The sequence below is a fragment of the Gobius niger genome (genome assembly GCF_951799975.1).
Source record: "Gobius niger genome assembly, contig: SUPER_10_unloc_2, whole genome shotgun sequence".
Classification (NCBI taxonomy): Eukaryota; Metazoa; Chordata; class Actinopteri; order Gobiiformes; family Gobiidae; genus Gobius; species Gobius niger.
The window spans coordinates 255414-271065 of NW_027639331.1; the positions used below are offsets into that span (position 1 = coordinate 255414).

The following is a 15652-nucleotide window of genomic DNA, read 5'->3' on the forward strand; positions in this document are numbered from 1 at the left end:
GAAGAAAGACTCGGGCCTGGTTTAAGTCAGACCAGGACAGGGCGGAAGACTTTAGACCAGGCTCTGCCCCTCTGCCCCTCTGACCCTCTGCCCCGGCCTCTGCCCCCCTGACCCTCTGCCCCTCTGCCCCCCTGGCTCTGGGGCCTCTGGGGCCTGACATGCAGTGCTTGCTCGGGTGCTTCCTCCTGCAGGTTCTCACGGCTCTCCAGACGGCTCTGCAGGCGCGGCTCGCTCCTCCTCTGACCCTCTGACCCTCTGACCCTCTGACCCTCTGACCCTCTGCCCCTCTGCCCCTCTGCCCCCCTGCCCCCCTGGCTCTGGGGCCTCTGGTGCTTGCTCAGGTGTTTCCTCCTGCAGGTTCTCACGGCTCTCCAGACGGCTCTGCAGGCGCGGCTCGCTCCTCCTTTGTCCCGCTGACATTTCCCTTCAGATAAAAGCTCCGTGCGGATTATGACCCGATGAAAATAAAATAATTAAAGCGCGAGCGGAGCGAGGGCGCGGCCGGGGCCCCGGGGCCGATCCCACAGGTGCGGCTGGAATCCCCTCCAAAATCATCATCATTATCTTTATCGGCGCTGACAGAGGAGCGGCCCCGCCCGGGCGCTCACCTGCGGGCGCTCACCCACAGGGAGCTCGCCCACAGGGGGGGGCTCACCCACAGGACGGGGGGGGCTCACCCACAGGACGGGGGGGGCCTCACCCACAGGACAGGTACACACATCACAGTATAAAAGCTGTCGGTTTGATTCCACGGGACACTTCACCCGGAGTCACACCTTCAGCTCCAGCAGAGAGAGGACGAGACATGACCCTGGTGATGAACTACAGCGGCAGGTACAGGCTCACGCACACGCACACGCACACGCACACGCTCACGCTCACGCACACGCACACGCACACACACACACACACACACGGGACACTTCACCCGGAGTCACACCTTCAGCTCCAGCAGAGAGAGGACGAGACATGACCCTGGTGATGAACTACAGCGGCAGGTACAGGCACACGCACACGCACACGGACACGCACACGCACACGGGTACACGCACACACACACACACACACACACACACACTTTAACCTGCCCAACATCACAGGGGTCACTTCTGTTTTTATCACATTTAAAAAAAATCATTATATGTTTGAGTTTAGACACGTTTTTGGTTTGTTTACATTTTTTCACTTTAACCCCTTAACTCCCGCCTGAACCGAGCACATTTTCTCCAGTTTGGCTTTACCCCAATCCAAAAGCTTCTGGAGAAAAGCTGTGAAACGAAAACAATGATGGAAATGTGACAAAAAAGCGAGAAAACATTGACAAAAAATGACAAAAATGTGACAAAAAAGTGACGAAAAATTGATGAAAAAGTGGCAAAAATGTCACAAGAAATGGCCAAAAAAATGACAAAAATTTAAAAAAAAATGACAAAAATGTGATAAAAATTTTACAAAAAAATAACAAAAAATTAACTAAAAAATGACAACCAAACAACAAAATGATGGAAAAACAATCGTGAGGAGAAAGATCCTCTGGGTTCAGGCGGGAGTTAAGAGGTTAAAGTCGTCTTTGTTTGTGTGTGATTTTCACCTTCTCGTTTCGTTGTCACTTCTGTTTTTTATTTAAAAAAAATCAATATATGTTTTAGTTTATGAACGTTTTATTCTTTTTTTTATTCTTTTTTTTGTACCCCTGTCCTCTCTCATGTTCACACTTTAACCCCTTAACTCCCACCTGAACCGAGCACATTTTCTCCAGCTTTACCCCAATCCAAAAGCTTCTGGAGAAAAGGTGAGAAAATAGAGACAGAACTGAGACGAAAACAATGATGGAAATGTGACAAAAAAGCGAGAAAACATTGACAAAAAATGACAAAAATGTGACAAAAAAATGACGAAAAATGACAAAAATGTGACAAGAAATGGCCAAAAAAATGACAAAAATAAATAAAAAAAATGACAAAAAAAATGACAAAAATGTGATAAAAATTTTACAAAAAAATAACAAAAAATGAACAAAAAAATGACCAAAAAAAAGACAAAAAAGTTACATAAATGAGTTGAATACCAAACAACAAAATGATGGAAAAACCATCGTGAGGAAAAAGATCCTCTGGGTTCAGGCGGGAGTTAAGAGGTTAAAGTCGTCTTTGTTTGTTTCTGTGTGATTTTCACCTTCTCGTTTCGTTCTGTTTTTTATCACATTTAAAAAATCAATATATGTTTTAGTTTATGAACGTTTTATTCTTTTTTTTTGTACCCCTGTCCTCTCTCATGTTCACACTTTAACCCCTTAACCCCCGCCTGAACCGAGCACGTTTTCCTCAGTTTGGCTTTACCCCAATCCAAAAGCTTCTGGGAAAAAGTAGAAATTTGACATAAAGTTTGTTATGCCTCGCTGGTATTTGTATTCCTAGTTTTTATCATCTGTTTGTGAAGCACTTTGGGCCGTGGTTGTTGAAAATGTGCTATAGAAATAAACTTGACCTTGACAAAAAAGTGACGAAAAATGGATGAAAAAGTGGCAAAAATGTCACAAAAAAAGTGACAAAAATATATTTAAAAAAATGACAAAAATATACAAAAAAAATGACAAAAATATACAAAAAAATGACAAAAATATACAAAAAAAATGACAAAAATATACAAAAAAATGACAAAAATATACAAAAAAAATGACAAAAATATACAAAAAAATGACAAAAATATACAAAAAAAATGACAAAAATATACAAAAAAAGTGACAAAAATATACAAAAAAATGACAAAAATATACAAAAAAAATGACAAAAATATACAAAAAAATGACAAAAATATACAAAAAAATGACAAAAATGTGATAAAAAATTTACAAAAAAATGACCAAAAAAATGACCAAAAATGTTCAAAAATGTGACAAAAAATGACAAAAAATGTGACAAAAAATGTGACAAAAAATGACAAAAAAGTTACTAAAATGAGTTGAATGCCCAACAACAAAATGATGGAAAAACAATCTGCTGACGTGAGGATAAAGATCCTCTGGGTTCAGGCGGGAGTTAAGAGGTTAAAGTCGTCTTTGTTTCTGTGTGTGTGATTTTCACCTTCTCGTTTCTATCTTTCCTTTTTTTTACTAATAATTTGTATTTGTGTAAATTTTTGTCTTGGTTTTTGGTCATTTTTTTTACCTTATTTTCTCCAAATGTTTCCTTCTCACGAGCCTGTAGTTTAACCTGAGGCGTCACCGTGGGAACCGTCTTCATGCAGATTCTAGAGTTGGTTCATTTCTCTGTAATTCCTGAAACAAAAACTGTCCTAAAGTTCAGCTCAGATGAACTCAGGTCTCAGTTTGTCCTCGATGTTCAGAAACATGCGGAACATGCTCAGAATAATAATAATAATCTTATTTTATTTTTCAGTATTCTGCTATTTTTATGTTTTACTCCTTTCTTCTTCTTCTTTTTCTTCTTTTTCTTCTTTTTCTTCTTTTTCTTCTTCTTCTTTTTCTTCTTTTTCTTCTTCTTTTTCTTCTTCTTCTTTTTCTTCTTTTTCTTCTTTTTCTTTTTTTTCTTCTTTTTCTTTTTCTTATTTTTCTTCTTTTTCTTCTTTTTCTTCTTCTTCTTTTTCTTCTTTTTCTTCTTCTTTTTCTTCTTCTTCTTTTTCTTCTTTTTCTTCTTTTTCTTTTTTTTCTTCTTTTTCTTTTTCTTATTTTTCTTCTTTTTCTTCTTTTTCTTTTTTTTCTTCTTTTTCTTTTTCTTATTTTTCTTCTTTTTCTTCTTTTTCTTCTTTTTCTTTTTCTTTTTCTATTTTTTTTCTTTTTCTTCTTTTTCTTTTTCTTTTTTTTTTCTTTTTCTTCTTTTTCTTCTTTTTCTTCTTTTTCTTCTTCTTCTTTTTCTTTTTCTTCTTTTTCTTTTTCTTTTTCTATTTTTTTTCTTTTTCTTCTTTTTCTTTTTCTTTTTTTTTTCTTTTTCTTCTTTTTCTTCTTTTTCTTTTTCTTTTTCTTTTTCTTTTTCTTTTTCTTCTTTTTCTTTTTCTTTTTTTTCTTCTTTTTCTTTTTCTTCTTTTTCTTCTTTTTCTTCTTCTTTTTCTTTTTCTTTTTCTTTTTCTTCTTTTTCTTTTTCTTTTTCTTTTTCTTTTTTTTTTCTTTTTCTTCTTTTTCTTCTTTTTCTTCTTTTTCTTTTTCTTCTTTTTCTTCTTTTTCTTCTTTTTCTTCTTTTTCTTCTTTTTTTTCTTTTTCTTCTTTTTTTTCTTTTTTTTCTTCTTTTTTTTCTTTTTCTTCTTTCTCTTCTTTTTTTTCTTTTTCTTCTTTTTCTTCTTCTTTTTCTTTTTCTTCTTTTTCTTCTTCTTTTTCTTCTTTTTCTTTTTTTTCTTTTTTTTCTTTTTTTTCTTTTTCTTCTTCTTCTTTTTATTATTTTTCTTCTTTTTCTTCTTTTTCTTTTTTTTTTCTTTTTTTTCTTGATTTTTTCTTTCTTCTTTTTCTTCTTTTTCTTCTTTTTTTTCTTTTTTTTCTTTTTCTTCTTTTTTTTCTTCTTTTTCTTTTTTTTCTTCTCCTTCTCCTTCTTCCTCCTCCTCAGACCCTCCCCTGTGTCGGATAAAAGGCCTTATTTGTGTGAAAACCTGCGTGTGGTTCCTCTCCAGCTCCCTAGGGGGCGCCGGACGCTTCGGCAGCAGGTCGATGTACGGAGGAGGAGGAGGAGGAGGAGGAGGAGGTCAGGCCCGCAGGTCGTACGCAGTGTCCGTCCAGAGAGGCTCCGGGGTGAGTGTGACTACATGTCCCACAATCCTCTGCTGCACATTAACACGCACTTTGACCGGGTGACGCTAACTTCCTGTAGGCTAACGGCTGTTTCCTGTGGAGCGCTACAGTGACAGTAATGTTCCCTCAGGATGTAAATACTTGTGTGTTTATACTGTGAGGGTGTTAGCCTGGAAGCTAAAGGCTAATGCTAATAAAACTTGTCCAACGTTGGGTTATTTGAAAAAGGAGTCGCCCAAATATTTACTCTAATGTTTCTTGAATATTGTTACTGTGTTGCTAGAAAATAGTCCCTTTAAATGCTGTTAGTCTGGTGTTAGAAGTGATTATCTTTTTATTATCTGACCCCCCGCCTAAACAAATGCATTCTGTCCTCTTTGGCTGTTATATAGGCCTGTGTAGCAGCTCATTTGAAAGCTAAGACCCACAAAACTGATCTTTTTCCTCGCCTTGTTGCTGTGTCACCTTTTTTTAAATGTTTTTTTCTTTTTGAATTTTGGTCACATTTGTCATTTTGTTGTAGAATTTTTGTCACATTTTTGTTGTTTTTTTGATTTTTTTTTGATTTTTTGTTGAATTTTTGTTGAATTTTTGTTCAATTTTTGTCACTTTTTTGTTGAATTTTTGTCACTTTTTTGTTGAATTTTTGCCACTTTTTTGTTGAATTTTTGCCACTTTTTTGTTGAATTTTTGTCACTTTTTTGTTGAATTTTTGTCACTTTTTTGTTGAATTTTTGTCACTTTTTTGTTGAATTTTTGTCAAATTTTTTGTTGAATTTTTGTCACATTTTTGTTGAATTTTTGTCACATTTTTATTGAATTTTTGTCACATTTTTGTTGAATTTTTGTCAAATTTTTTGTTGAATTTTTGTCAAATTTTTTGTTGAATTTTTGTCACATTTTTGTTGAATTTTTGTCACATTTTTATTGAATTTTTGTCACTTTTTGTTGAATTTTTGATGATTTTTTGTTGAATTTTTGTCACAATTTTTTTGAATTTTTGTCATTTTTTGGTGAATTTTTGTCACATTTTTGTTGAATTTTTGTCACATTTTGGTTGTTGTTTTTTTTTTTTTTGTCACTTTTTTGTTGAATTTTTGTGACTTTTTTGTTGAATTTACATCCGTGTTTTCTTTTAATTTTTTGTGGCTATTTTGGTGCTTTATCCCCAAGAAGCTTTTTGATTTGGGTAAAGCCAAACTGGATAGAATGGGATCCGTTCAGGTGGGAGTTAAGAGGTTAATGCAGGCTAATGCGCTAGCCTAGCACTAGCCTAGCACTAGCCTAGCACTAGCCTAGCACTAGCCTAGCACTAGCCTAGCACTAGCCTAGCACCACTAAACTCAGAACTCCAGAAATCAGCAACACTCTGGATGCTCTACAGACAGGAAGTGGCCGTTACCCTGCACTGGCTGACAGGAAGTTAGCCAAAAACATGCCGTTTACTGAACCCTGTGTCTATCGGGCTCCAGGTCCCGCCCTCGACCCTGAGCCTGATGTTTGTCTCTGAAAACTGACGCCGTTATACATGTTTTTGTTTCAGTTCGGAGGCGGAGGAGGAGGAGGCGGCTTCGGGTTCAGCTCTGGATATGCCTCTGGGGGCGGGTCTTTCGGCGCAGGGGGCGGGTCATTCGGTGGGGGGGGGCGGGGACATGGCGATCTCGACCAATGAGAAGGCGACGATGCAGAACCTGAACGACCGCCTGGCCGCGTTCCTGGAGAAGGTGCGGCTCCTGGAGGCGGCGAACGCGGAGCTGGAGGCGCAGATCCGAGGCTTCCTGGACCACAAGACCTCGCCGTCCGCACGGGACTACAGCGCCTACTTCAGCGCCATCCAGGAACTGCAGGGCCAGGTGAGGACCCGGGCGGAGGGCGGGGCTTAGGACTGTCCGTCATCAATGAACGACCTCATGTACATCGATATCGTGAGCATGTATCGGTTATCGGTGTATCGGGAGGTTATCGATATCGTGAGCATGTATCGGTTATCGGTGTATCGGGAGGTCGATATCGTGAGCATGTATCGGTTATCGGTGTATCGGGAGGTCGTCGATATCGTGAGTCATGTATCGGTTATCGGTGTATCAGGAGGTCGTCGATATCGTGAGCATGTATCGGTTATCGGCGTATCAGGAGGTCATCGATATCGTGAGCATGTATCGGTTATCGGTGTATCGGGAGGTTATCGATATCGTGAGCATGTATCGGTTATCGGTGTATCGGGAGGTCATCGATATCGTGAGTCATGTATCGGTTATCAGTGTATCGGGAGGTCATCGATATCGTGAGTCATGTATCGGTTATCGGTGTATCGGGAGGTCATCGATATCGTGAGTCATGTATCGGTTATCGGTGTATCGGGAGGTCATCGATATCGTGAGCATGTATCGGTTATCGGTGTATCGGGAGGTTATCGATATCGTGAGCATGTATCGGTTATCGGTGTATCGGGAGGTTATCGATATCGTGAGCATGTATCGGTTATCGGTGTATCGGGAGGTCGATATCGTGAGCATGTATCGGTTATCGGTGTATCGGGAGGTCATCGATATCGTGAGTCATGTATCGGTTATCGGTGTATCGGGAGGTCATCGATATCGTGAGCATGTATCGGTTATCGGTGTATCGGGAGGTTATCGATATCGTGAGCATGTATCGGTTATCGGTGTATCGGGAGGTTATCGATATCGTGAGCATGTATCGGTTATCGGTGTATCGGGAGGTCGATATCGTGAGCATGTATCGGTTATCGGTGTATCGGGAGGTTAACGATATCGTGAGCCATGCATCGGTTATCGGTGTATCGGGAGGTCATCGATATCGTGAGCATGTATCTGTTATCGGTGTATCGGGAGGTTAACGATATCGTGAGCATGTATCGGTTATCGGTGTATCGGGAGGTCATCGATATCGTGAGCCATGTATCGGTTATCGGTGTATCGGGAGGTCATCGATATCGTGAGTCATGTATCGGTTATCGCCGTATCGGGAGGTCATCGATATCGTGAGCATGTATCGGTTATCGGTGTATCGGGAGGTTATCGATATCGTGAGCATGTATCGGTTATCGGTGTATCGGGAGGTCGATATCGTGAGCCATGTATCGGTTATCGGTGTATCGGGAGGTCGATATCGTGAGCATGTATCGGTTATCGGTGTATCGGGAGGTCATCGATATCGTGAGCATGTATCGGTTATCGGTGTATCGGGAGATCATCGATATCGTGAGTCATGTATCGGTTATCGGTGTATCGGGAGATCATCGATATCGTGAGTCATGTATCGGTTATCGGTGTATCGGGAGGTCATCGATATCGTGAGCATGTATCGGTTATCGGTGTATCGGGAGGTTGATATCGTGAGCATGTATCGGTTATCGGTGTATCGGGAGATCATCGATATCGTGAGCATGTATCGGTTATCGGTGTATCAGGAGGTCGATATCGTGAGTCATGTATCGGTTATCGATATCATGAGCCATGTATCGGTTATCGATATCATGAGTCATGTATCGGTTATCGGTGTATCGGGAGGTCATCGATATCGTGAGTCATGTATCGGTTATCGATATCATGAGTCATGTATCGGTTATCGATATCATGAGTCATGTATCGGTTATCGATATCGTGAGTCATGTATCGGTTATCGATATCGTGAGTCATGTATCGGTTATCCATATCATGAGTCATGTATCGGTTATCGATATCGTGAGTCATGTATCGGTTATCGATATCATGAGTCATGTATCGGTTATCGATATCATGAGTCATGTATCGGTTATCGGTGTATCGGGAGGTCATCGATATCGTCAGCATGTATCGGTTATCGGTGTATCGGGAGGTCATCGATATCGTGAGCATGTATCGGTTGTATCGTCTCCACGGTGACGCTGAGCTGTGATGTTTCCTCAGATCGTCGAGGCGACCAAAGTGAACGGCTTCCTCTACCTCGCCATCGACAACGCCAAACTGGCGGCCGACGACTTCCGGATGAAGTGAGTGTTTCTGCCTCTGCGTGTCCAGGTCTGTGGGCGTGTCCAGGTCTGTGGGCGTGTCCAGGTCTGTGGGCGTGTCCAGGTCTGTGGGCGTGTCCAGGTCTGTGGGCGTGTCCAGGTCTGTGGGCGTGTCCAGGTCGGGGGCGTGTCCAGCAGTGTTTATTTTGCCAACATATTTTATTTTAATTTTAGTCTTTTTGACTAAAATGTAATTTAATTTTAGTCGAGATTTAGTAAAAAAAAACTTTTCGATTTTAGTCTAGTTTTAGTCGACTGAATTTAAGACTAATGTAGTGGACTTTGCATTGATAATATTGATTCTAATCATGTTTAATGTTGTTCCTCTGCTTCATGTTTCTGCTCCACATGAACAAAGCTCAGAGCTGATCCTTTAAACATGATCTGAGGCTCTTTCAGACGCTCAATACAAGTTTGGATGATGATGGAAATGTGAGAAAAAAGTGATGAAAGATTTATGAAAAAATGGCAAAAATGTCACAAGACATGGACAAAAATTTACGGAAAAATGACAAAAATTTGACCAAAAGTTACAAAAATGTGATAAAAAAATAACAGAAATGTGACAAAAATGTGACAAAAAAAGTTACAGAAATGAGTTGAATACCCAACAACAAAATTATGTAAAAAAAATCTGATGACGTGAGGAAAAAGATCCTCTCGGTTCAGGCGGGAGTTAAGAGGTTAATGAGACTAGATGCAAGTTGATCCTTTTATGCTCACTACTGCCACCTCAGGTCTTACGTGTAACTACAGCTTCTACAAGAAATTGACAAAAAATGGACGAAAAAATTAGAAAAATGCGACAAAAAAATTCGAAAAATTGATACAAAATTGAAGAAAAATTTGACGAACAAATGTGACAAAATGTGTCAAAAAAATTACAAAAATGTGATAAAAAATTTCTAAAAAATGTGACAACAAAATGACAAAAAATTGAACAAATTTGACAAAATGTGACAAAAATCTGATTTTAGTCTCTCCTTTTCATTTTTATTTAGTCTGATTTTAGTCGACTCAAATATCTGGACATTTTAGTCACAGTTTTAGTCTCATGAGAAACTTTTAATTTAGTTTTAGTCCAATTTTTGTCACAAAAATATCACTTTGACTAAAATTAAGACTAAATATTTTAGTCGACGAAACTAACACTGGTGTCCAGGTCTATTTTATTTATTTAAGTTTATTTGAATAGGGACAAGTCTGTCACATAAACTCATGTTACTACAACACCAAAAGCTAATTCTCAATGTCCGTCCCCTGTTGGGCCTTTACAAAAAAATTAAACAATACTTAGTTAAAACACATATAATAATCCAGCACAACACGATATAAACACAGCAGAGCAGACGGTCAGTGGTCACATTTCTGATTAAAAAGTTTGTGTTTGAAAAGGACCCAGTGTGACGCCCCCTGCAGGTCAGGGGGTGAACAGTTCCAGGCTTTAGTGCCTCGTACAGAGAAAGCTGATTGTCCAAACGAAGTGTTTAGTTTCGGGATGTGACAGTTCCCGCGGCCGCGCTCTGACCCGGATGCCCTCCCTCCCCCAGGTTCGAGAGCGAGCTGGCCATGCGTCAGTCCGTGGAGGCCGACATCGCGGGGCTGAAGAGGCTCCTGGACGAGCTGACGATGGGACGTTCAGACCTGGAGATGCAGATCGAGGGGCTGAGGGAGGAGCTGATCTTCCTCAAGAAGAACCACGAGGAGGTGAGGGACACTTTACCCGAGCGTGTGAGGACCTTCTGACCAGGCCTGGTGTCCTCAGGAGCTGCTGGCCTCGCGGGAGCAGATGAGCGGGCAGGTGAACGTGGAGGTGGACTCGGGCCCTCAGGAGGACCTCACCAAAGTCATGGAGGAGATCAGGGACCACTACGAGGCCGTGGCCAACAAGAGCCGCAAGGAGCTGGAGGGCTGGTTCAACGCCAAGGTACGAGAGTCACTTTCCCACAAACACTGATATGTTTATTATCCACGCCACGCACGGAATCCCCCCGACAACACAGTACAAATATGGTCCTTTGTGGGAGACACGCCTACAGAACCACTCTCTTCAGGCTCAGAAGTGTGGAGGTACTTCTGTCTCAATGAGATTTAAACACACATTACCGTTTAACCCCTTAACTCCCACCTGAACCGAGAGCATTTTCTCCAGTTTGGCTTTACCCCAATCCAAAAGCTTCTGGGAAAAAGCTGAAAATAGCAACAAAACTGAGACGAAAACAATGATGGAAATGTGAGAAAAAAAGTGATGAAAGATTTATGAAAAAGTGGCAAAAATGTCACAAGAAATGGACAAAAATGTACGAAAAAATGACAAAAAATGACAAAAAAGTTACAAAGATGAGTTGAAAACCCAACAAAAAAATGATGTAAAAAAAATCTGATGACGTGAGGAAAAAGATCCTCTCGGTTCAGGCGGGAGTTAAGAGGTTAAAGAGACTAGATGCAAGTTGGTCCTTTTATGCTCACTACTGCCACCTCAGGTCATACGTGTAACGACAGCTTCTACAAGAAATTGACAAAACATTTGTGAAAAAATTACAAAAATGTGACAAAAAAGTTAGAAAAAATTGAAGAAAAATTTGACGAACAAATGTGACAATATGTGACAAAAAAATGTACAAAAATGTGATAAATTGATGAAAAAATGACATAAATGAGTTGAATACCCAACAAAAAAATGATGGAAAAACAATCTGATGACGTGAGGAAAAAGATCCTCTCGGTTCAGGCGGGAGTTAAGAGGTTAAAAGCTCAGGGTCTTAAAATGTCCTTATTTTGAAAGAAAAGTACAGATGTTTTAAATGACTTAAATGATGTTGTGGGTCAGGTGGTTCCTCCACAGGTGAAAGGCTCCACTGGTTCATGGTGTCATTAAGTCATTATGCAGCACTGCTGATTTGAGACGCCTAAACTAAACTCTGAGACACGCATCCACATTCTGAACTAAAAAAAACCTTCAAACTTGTAAAATATGTAAATGAACCTGTATTTTTCACATGGGGATTTTTACAGATTTATTGAGCTTTGAACCAAATTGGAAACAGTTTATTCACAAATGAAACGATCTCCAGTTTGACTTGTTTGTTGATGTTTGTGATGTTCCTCAGGCCCAGGCTCTGAACCGGGAGATGGCGGATCAGACCGAGACGCTGCAGACGTCCAAGTCAGAGACGTCAGACCTGAAGAAGATGCTGCAGGCGCTGGAGTTCGAGCTGCAGTCCCAGCTCTCCATGGTACTGTTCCCACACTGGTCCCACACTGGTCCCACACTGGTCCCTCACTGGTCCACACTGGTCCCACACTGGTCCCACACTGGTCATACACTGGTCCCACGCTGGTCCCACACTGGTCCTACACTGGTCCCACGCTGGTCCACACTGGTCCACACTGGTCCCACACTGTTCCCACACTGGTTTACACTGGTCATACACTGGTCCCACACTGGTCCCTCACTGGTCCCTCACTGGTCCCACACTGGTCCCACACTGGTCATACACTGGTCCCACACTGGTCCCACACTGGTCATACACTGGTCCCACACTGGTCATACACTGGTCATACACTGGTCCCACACTGGTCATACACTGGTCCCACACTGGTCATACACTGGTCCCACACTGGTCCCACACTGGTCATACACTGGTCCCACACTGGTCCCACACTGGTCCCTCTCTGGTCCCTCACTGGTCCCACACTGTTCCCACACTGGTCCCACACTGGTCCCTCTCTGGTCCCACACTGGTCATACACTGGTCCACACTGGTCCCTCACTGGTCCCACACTGGTCCCTCACTGGTCCCACACTGGTCCCACACTGGTCCCACACTGGTCCCACACTGGTCCCTCACTGGTCCCACACTGTTCCCACACTGGTCCCACACTGGTCCCTCTCTGGTCATACACTGGTCCTACACTGGTCCCACACTGGTCCCTCACTGGTCCCACACTGTTCCCACACTGGTCCCACACTGGTCCCTCTCTGGTCATACACTGGTCCTACACTGGTCCCTCACTGGTCCCATACTGGTCCCACTCTGGTCCCACACTGTTCCCACACTGGTCCCACACTGGTCCCACACTGGTGGGACCAGTGGTCATACGTTGGTCCTACACTGGTCCTACGCTGGTCCCTCACTGGTCCTACACTGGTCCCACACTGGTCCCACACTGGTCCCACACTGGTCCCACACTGGTCCCACACTGGTCCCACACTGGTCCCACACTGGTCCCACACTGGTCCCACACTGGTCCCACACTGGTCCCACACTGGTCCTACATTGGTCCCACACTGGTCCCACACTGGTCCCTCTCTGGTCATACACTGTTCCCACACTGGTCCCTCACTGGTCCCATACTGGTCCCACTCTGGTCCCTCACTGGTCCCACACTGTTCCCACACTGGTCCCACACTGGTCCCTCTCTGGTCCCTCACTGGTCCCACACTGGTCCCACACTGGTCCCTCACTGGTCCCACACTGTTCCCACACTGGTCCCACACTGGTCCCTCTCTGGTCATACACTGTTCCCACACTGGTCCCTCACTGGTCCCACACTGTTCCCACACTGGTCCCACACTGGTCCCTCTCTGGTCATACACTGGTCCCACACTGGTCCCACACTGGTCCCACACTGTTCCCACACTGGTCCCACACTGGTCCCTCTCTGGTCATACACTGGTCCTACACTGGTCCCACACTGGTCTTACACTGTTCCTACATTGGTCCCACACTGGTCATACACTGGTCCCACACTGGTCCCACACTGGTCTCACACTGGTCCCACACTGGTCCCACACTGGTCCCACACTGGTCCTACACTGGTCATACACTGGTCATACACTGGTCATACACTGGTCCCACACTGGTCCCTCACTGGTCCCACACTGGTCCCTCACTGGTCCCTCACTGTTCCCACACTGGTCCCACACTGGTCCCTCTCTGGTCATACACTGTTCCCACACTGGTCCCTCACTGGTCCCATACTGGTCCCACTCTGGTCCCTCACTGGTCCCACACTGTTCCCACACTGGTCCCACACTGGTCCCTCTCTGGTCCCTCACTGGTCCCACACTGGTCCCACACTGGTCCCTCTCTGGTCCCACACTGGTCCCTCACTGGTCCCACACTGGTCCCACACTGGTCCCACACTGGTCCCACACTGGTCCCTCACTGGTCCCACACTGGTCCCACACTGGTCATACACTGTTCCCACACTGGTCCCACACTGGTCCCACAATGACAGGAAGTGACATAGTAAGAGGCACTGAAAGGAAGTGACATAGTTAGAGGCACTGACAGGAAGTGACATAGTTAGAGGCACTGACAGGAAGTGACATAGTAAGAGGCACTGACAGGAAGTGACATAGTTAGAGGCACTGACAGGAAGTGACATAGTAAGAGGCACTCACAGGAAGTGACATAGTAAGAGGCACTGACAGGAAGTGACATAGTTAGAGGCACTGACAGGAAGTGACATAGTTAGAGGCACTGACAGGAAGTGACATAGTTAGAGGCACTGACAGGAAGTGACACAGTTAGAGGCACTGACAGGAAGTGACATAGTTAGAGGCACTGACAGGAAGTGACATAGATAGAGACACTGACAGGAAGTGACATAGTTAGAGGCACTGACAGGAAGTGACATACTTAGAGGCACTGACAGGAAGTGACATAGTTAGAGGCACTGACAGGAAGTGACATAGTTAGAGGCACTGACAGGAAGTGACATAGTTAGAGGCACTGACAGGAAGTGACATAGTTAGAGGCACTGACAGGAAGTGACATAGTTAGAGGCACTGACAGGAAGTGACATAGTTAGAGGGACTGACAGGAAGTGACATAGTTAGAGGGAAACTGCTCTGGACCTGGACATTCTTCATGTGATTTTAACAAACATATACATTATACAGTAATAATTAATGTACATTTTCACATATATCGCAGTACTAGGCCGTACATCAGGTGTAAATGAGAGAAAAAAAAGCCACACGTGACTGTAGTACTTTTGCATGTGCTGCTCTAACCCCTAAGCTCACCTGAGTCTGGTCTGGTTCTGCAGAAAGCGTCTCTGGAGGCGGCTCTGGGCGACGTTCAGAACGGCTACAGCATGAAGTTGATGGGCTTCCAGAACAAGGTGAGGGTCGGGCTGGGTTGGGTTGGGTCGCCTCGGGGTTAGAGGCCGGGTCACAGATGTTCCCGTCTCCGCAGGTGATGTCGATGGAGGAGCAGTGGGTTGGGTCTGGTTGGGTTGGATCGGGTCGGCTCGGCTCGGGTCGGGCTTAGAGGACGGGTCACAGATGTTCCCGTCTCTGCAGGTGATGTCCATGGAGGAGCAGCAGGTCGGGTCGGGCCTGGTCGGGTCAGGTTGGGTCAGGCTGGGTCAGGTCGGGCTGGGTTGGGTCGAGTCGGGTCGGTTCGGGTCGGGTTTGGTTGGGTCGGGTCTGCTTTGGTTTGGTTTGGTTTGGTTTGGTTGGGTCAGGTTGGGACGGGTTGGGTCGGGTCGGGGTTAGAGGCTGGGTCACAGATGTTCCCGTCTCTGCAGGTGATGTCCATGGAGGAGCAGCTGGTGCAGCTCCGGGCCGACCTGGAGCGACAGGGTCTGGAGTACCAGGACCTGCTGGACATCAAGACCCGGCTGGAGATGGAGATCGCAGAATACCGCCGCCTGCTGGACGGAGAGGGCGTCGGCAGGTGAGCCTCACTGCTGCCTATACATGATACTGGAACATCCTGTACATGATACTGGAACATCCTGTACATGATGATACTGGAACATCCTGTACATGATGATACTGGAACATCCTGTACATGATACTGGAACATCCTGTACATGATACTGGAACATCCTGTACATGATGATACTGGAACATCCTGTACATGATACTGGAACATCCTGTACATGAT

At 43.9% G+C, this 15652-nt stretch overlaps 1 pseudogene across 1 annotated transcript; it reads left to right on the plus strand.

Moving 5' to 3' along the window:
* The first annotated feature begins 941 nt into the window (after positions 1 to 941).
* LOC306969782 (keratin, type I cytoskeletal 13-like) lies at positions 942 to 15443 on the plus strand (annotated as a pseudogene). Its single transcript, XR_013794268.1, has 9 exons — positions 942 to 998; positions 4618 to 4735; positions 6279 to 6588; positions 8647 to 8729; positions 10298 to 10454; positions 10513 to 10674; positions 11858 to 11983; positions 14808 to 14882; positions 15291 to 15443. The product of XR_013794268.1 is annotated as a keratin, type I cytoskeletal 13-like (transcript).
* Positions 15444 to 15652: the final 209 nt, after the last annotated feature.